The sequence below is a fragment of the Carassius carassius genome, chromosome 50 (genome assembly GCF_963082965.1).
Source record: "Carassius carassius chromosome 50, fCarCar2.1, whole genome shotgun sequence".
Taxonomy (NCBI): domain Eukaryota; kingdom Metazoa; phylum Chordata; class Actinopteri; order Cypriniformes; family Cyprinidae; genus Carassius; species Carassius carassius.
This window is the reverse complement of record NC_081804.1, coordinates 18,337,865-18,344,282: the sequence shown is the minus strand read 5'-3', so window position 1 is coordinate 18,344,282 and position 6,418 is coordinate 18,337,865.

Below are 6,418 nucleotides of genomic sequence, written 5' to 3'. Positions count from 1 at the left end.
ATAATTCAGCACTCGTATGCCTCTGAGTCTGAGAGGAGCGAGCGCTGCATCCATGCACCTCGTAAACGTACGAGGAGCTACGGACAAGCCGAATGGCAGGACTGCAAACTGGTATGCCTGGCCCTCGAAGGCGAATCTCAAAAACCGCCTGTGGTTTGACGCTATCTGTATTTGAAAATACGCGTCCTTCAGATCTATTGACATGAACCAGTCCCCTCCGCGAATCTGCGCGAGGAGCTTCCTGGTCGTGAGCATTTTGAAACTGCGTTTCATCAATGCCTTGTTCAGCTGTCTTAGATCCAGTATGGGCCTGAGACCCCCGTCTCTCTTGGGCACCAGAAAGTATCTGCTGTACAGCCCCCCCTCGCTTTGAGCTTGAGACACAGGATCTACAGCCCCTTTGCTCAACAGTTTTGATATTTCGGCCCGAAGTATGTGTGCTACTTCTGTTTTGACCGTAGTTTCGACGCACGCTGAGAAGCGCGGTGGGCGCCGAGAAAACTGTAGCGAGTAGCCTCTCTTTATAATGCCTAGCACCCAATCCGAAACCCCTGGAAGCGCTGACCATGCATCTGCATGAATGGCTAAGGGCTGGATGTGACACGCGCTCTGTTGACTGGGCAACGGCGGCGCTCGAGTGTGCTGCGCATCTGAGGCGGGGAGCGCGCTGATCACAGCGGGCAGATCGCTCATCCTCGACCCCGTTCTGGCACTTAACCGACTGGAGGGAGGCTGAGCGGGTCCCGTGGGACTCAATATATCTGCGAGTAACCGTGGGCTGCATGTGTGCACTTTTACCACTTCCAACTCGCCGTCTGCCTTTGCAGAATGTACGTGCACGGGCCTCGTTTTTACAGAAGCCCCGCGCCGTAAGTGACATAGTGTATGTGGGCACTGGGAAGTGGGCACGTTTACTATGCGGCGCGCTCGACCGATCTGTGTCGATCTTATGTGCGCCAGCCCTGTGTGCAGGTAGGTGGGTAGTGGGCATCGGCACTGCATTTAAAGCACCATCGGCCGTGGCCGGACGAGCGTGCACGGGTTTCGTTTTTACAGAAACCACATGACGCGTGTGACATAGTAATTGTGGGCACTGAGGGGTGGGCACGTTTACTATGTAGTGTGCGCGACCGACTTGAGTCGACATTATGAGCGCAGGCCCTGTGTGTAGGGCTGTGCTTACATGTGGAGATGGGCACTGAGGAGTGGGCATCGTCACAACATTTATAGCACCATCGGCCGTGGCCGGAACACCAGAAAAAAACACTGTTTTTGTGAAACATCTGGGTAGCCGTGATAACGGCTTTTGTGTGCAGGCAAGCGGGCACTCGTGCAGGCTTGCGCATTGCAGAAGACACTGAGGCAGTCGCAACTCTTGGAACTGCAACAGCGGCGCGCTTGGGTGAGAGCTCGGCCGCAGCGGAACTCGAACACCGGCGCTTTCCCAGCAGTGCTAGGATGCTTTCGGGGCTTCTGGCTTCACCGCAATCCTCTGCCGCGGCTCCCGCGGCGCGGGGCGACGGCTCGAAGAGCGAGAACGGGGTCCCGAGCTGCGTTGCTGACGCTGTCGTGATGGCGCAGCAGGAGGCGGTGGGCGTGACTGAGAGCTCTGTAGGGCCGGTCTAGAGCGGCTAGCTGCAGAACTGGAGCGCTTCGGCAAGAAGTGCTTGAACGCCTGTGAAGCTTTCTGGTCCTCGGCGAATCTCTCCACAAACTCGTTGACGGAAGATCCAAAGAGGCCGGCAGGAGTTAGCGGAGCGTCAAGAAACGCAGCGCGCTCAGACTCCTTGATGTCAGAAAGCGTCAGCCACAAATGCCTCTCAGCCACCGTAGCGGAAGCCATAACCCGTCCCATGGCCTGTGCAGCGGACTTAGTAGCGCGGAGGGAGAGATCCGAAGCACTCCTCAGATCCGCGAGACAGATCGCTTCAGGTCCCATCTCATCCAGCTTGTGGAGAAGATCGCCCTGGAAAAACTGTAGCGTCGCCATGGTGTGTAACGCAGACGCAGCCTGCCCAGCAGCAGAGAATATCCGTGCGAGCAGCGATGAAGTCATGCGGAAGGCTTTGGATGGCAACGCCGCCTTAGTCCGCCGTCCAGCAGAGGGCGGGCAAAGGTGCGCTGCTATAGCCTGTTCCACCGGCGGAAGTGACAGGTAGCCTCTGTTCTTAGCACCGTCCAGTGTGGAGAATGCTGACGAAACAGATGAGCGGATTCTCGCCGAGAATGGAGCGTCCCAAGCCTTCGCCACTTCTTTGTGAAGCTCAGGAAGAAAAGGGGCGTGTTTTGAGCTTGAGGAAGAGCGCTCATCCGGAAGATAGCTACCATCCAGCCGGGAACGTGAAGGGGGCGCTGGTGCAGACCACTCGAGGCCGAGGCTCGCCGCGGCCAACGAGAGTACACGCATCAGCTCCTTATCGATATCCCCCCGTCTGCTGGGCCTCTGAGCAGCGGGCGCGAGATCCACGGAGCTCGCCCAACCCTCACTGCCCGAAGCAAGCAGAGAGCACGTGTCTTCTTCCTCCGACGCGGGCCTGAGATCCACTTCCTCCGATGACGCGTCGGCAAGCAGCGGACGCTGAGCATCGGGAAGCGATGCAGGGGAGACCGGCGAAGCGGAGGGAACCGGCGAGCTCGGCCGAGCTGGAGGCGGTTCTGGTAGGCGCTGCGAGCGGCGCTTCTTACGGCGTGAGCGCTGCATGGTCTTCACCCAGACAGGAGACGCAGATGACATGACGATCTCCTTCGCTGAGCGGGGTTCTGCACGAGCCGCACGAAGGCATCTTTAAAAAGACGCAGCTCTTTTGTGAATGTGCGTCGCAGGGCGAACACACACACAGAATATCACAGAACAAGGATTATAAAGGATAGGGGCGCCGGATAGCGCAGCAGGAACGGCAGTGGAAGGCGGCGGTGCCAGCGGCTTCAGGATGGCTCGTCCTGCTGATATGCTCTTCCAGACGGCGCTTGCTTCCTCGTGATCCAGCGATGCGTGAGCTTCGCTGAAGAGATGAAAAATCAGGTGAGTCAGCCTTTTCGAGCTCCTTTTATAGGTTGGGCCACACCCGTTTCGGCGGGAAGTGGCAAGAAGGGCGCGAAGCCCTTATTGGTCTGATGTTGCATCAGCCTGCGCTCGATACGCTGTGCAGTTGCCGCAGAACAAGCCAATGAGCGAGCGAGCCGTCTCGCCTATGGCTGTGTACTGCTGCAAATGCGCTTTACAAAAATACAAAATTAAGGATAATTTTTTGCTTCAGTATTTCGTGAAAAGAGACTTTTCCCATAGCGTCTTAGCTAAGACGCAGTACGAGAGAGCTCTCGTAAGAGAACTAGCAGTAACTAGCAGTAACTCTGAACTAATGTAAGCAAAGAACGCTTCTGTGAGCTGGCGTCCTCCCAAAAGTTAAGAGATTTTAAACAAACACTGTTAATACACATGCAGTTAACCAAATGAAACAATAAACATTTTAATGCTATAAAAGTGTGCACACTGAAAGAAATAAACGCTAGATGTTCATGGTAACTACTTCTTTAACTTGATGAATCGCCTTCGCTAATGAACGCAATATTGCGTAGCTTGTCAGTGATATCCGACTCTGTCTATTAAATGCCGCTCCATTTGAAAGCAAGTGATGGCGATTGAGCGGTAATCAGGGAACCAGATTTACTGACTAGATGTGCATAATCATATCGTTAGATATATCGCCCAGCCCTAATTCAGAGCCAGTGAGCAACAGACTTTCATAATAATAAAGAAAAAACTTTGTTAACGCGATGAAATAAATATCAGCATTAATCAATTAATGTGTTAATGTGATAATGCGTTAACTTGCACAGCCCTAATATATACAGTATATATAATCATGAGAACATGAACTTCATCACTGCATTTGCAGGAATTGTAAAATCTTTTTCTTATTTAACTCATGAAGCAGCCTAATGCAATATTTTTACTCTAATAGCTTATCTTTCCCCACACATATGAACTGTGATCATGCAAAATGAAAAAAACACGCAAGAATTAAATCGGTGAAATTATTTAATTTAGCCTAGAGGATGCAGTAAACTGTAAATGCCCGGAGCCAATGGATATATATCAGTATATTAGTAACGTGATATTTTTTTTTAAGGTGAACTGTATCTTTAATAAAAGTCAAGTCACCTTTATTTATATGGCGTTTTTAACAAAACGGATTGTGGCAAAGCGACTTTAAAAATCCCAGATATGGGTGTAATGCCGTAAAATATTTTGGTAACACTTTCTATTAAGCCCGTATTTATAATACATTATAAGGTATTCTTAAGGCATTATAATGAATGCATAATGCATTATAAAAAAACGTATGTTGTATCATCTCATGAATATTCATAATAACAGTTTAAATATATTATAATATTTACTTATTTGTGGTTATAGCTTTTAAGAGTATGATGATTTATAACAATGAACACATTGCATCCACTTTTACAATGGATTATATTTCTCATAGTTATAATGTATTATAAGTCTCATATCTTGCCACTTTTTGGATGCCACTTTACTTAAAGCGGTCAAAGACCACTTATAAGTAATATTAATAATAATAATAATAAATTATCTCAAGCAGCCATAAGATCAGATATCAGATCAGATGAATGTGTAATATGACACATTTGCTTTTAAATATTTTTATTGTAATATCAGTTTGATTATTTTGGTGGTACCCTTTAGACAGCTGTTGATAAGTAACTCTGCAACTACATATCAGTTAGTGGTCAGTGGAGTATTAGTATGCCTGATACTGTAAATATATTCTAACACTTTATTTTGATGGTCAACAAAGAGATAAACTGACTATAAGTGTCTTTTCAAGTACATCAGCTTATTCTACCATACTACCCACTGAGCAAGCGACGTCTGTGGACGTACAAAACAGGTTGATATCACGTCCGTCCGTCCAGGCCATGATTTGAACGTCCATTGACAGCCAGAATTAGTCGATTCATGACACTGTGAATTTATGTCCAATCTGGCCATAATTTAAACGTCCACTGACAGCCAGAAGTAGTTCAGAAAAGACGTTCATACTGACTATAATCTGGACGTCCGTTGACATCCAGAAACAGTCCATAAATGACGCAAATAAAGATGTCCAATCCGGCCATAATCTAAACGTCCACAGACAGCCAGAACTAGTTCAGAAAAGACGTTCATTCTGACTATAATCTGGACGTCCGTTGACATCCAGAAACAGTCCATAAATGACGCAAATAAAGATGTCCAATCCGGCCATAATCTAAACGTCCACTGACAGCCAGAACTAGTTCAGAAAAGACGTTCATTCTGACTATAATCTGGACGTCCGTTGACATCCAGAAACAGTCCATAAATGACGCAAATAAAGATGTCCAATCCGGCCATAATCTAAACGTCCACTGACAGCCAGAACTAGTTCAGAAAAGACGTTCATTCTGACTATAATCTGGACGTCCGTTGACATCCAGAAACAGTCCATAAATGACGCAAATAAAGATGTCCAATCCGGCCATAATCTAAACGTCCACTGACAGCCAGAACTAGTTCAGAAAAGACGTTCATTCTGACTATAATCTGGACGTCCGTTGACATCCAGAAACAGTCCATAAATGACGCAAATAAAGATGTCCAATCTGGCCATAATCTAAACGTCCACTGACAGCCAGAACTAGTTCAGAAAAGACGTTCATACTGGCTATAATCTGGACGTCCGTTGACATCCAGAAACAGTCCATAAATGACGTGAATAAAGATGTCCAATCCGGCCATAATCTAAACGTCCACTGAACAGACGTTCATAGGCTATAATCTGGACGTCCGTTGACAATGTTGAAGATTTTATTATTTAGAAAATAAGCAATTTACTTATAGGCCTACATTTGTACACTATTATTTATTCCCTTTGTGTGTATGACTTTGGTTGACTTTGGTAGCAAAGGCCTGAAAACCAAGGCCTGAGAATGTTATTTCAGTAAAGACACCTGGTACAAAGTCTCACCCAAAAATAATCTAAAGGAGGTGACCATATTTGGAAGGGATGTGGGTATATTATCTGTGAAACCCCACAGAACTGGAGTGTCCTTTCTGCAGGAGGCGCTCGGCTTTGTTTGTTCAAATAAAGTCTAATTGTTTCTGGCATCAAAGATCTCTGAAGTCATTTTGCCTGAAAGATTGATTGAAAGACTGAAACTACAACAAAATCCAGAAACGGTCCATAAATGTGAATAAAGATGTTCAATCTGGCCATAATCTAAACGTCCACTGACAGCCAGAACTAGTTGAGGAAATACGTTCATATGGTTATAATCTGTACGTTGACATCCAGAATTATTCGACAAATTATGTGAATAAAGATATCCAATTTTGCCACAATCTAAACATTCGTAAACATCCAGATTTAAT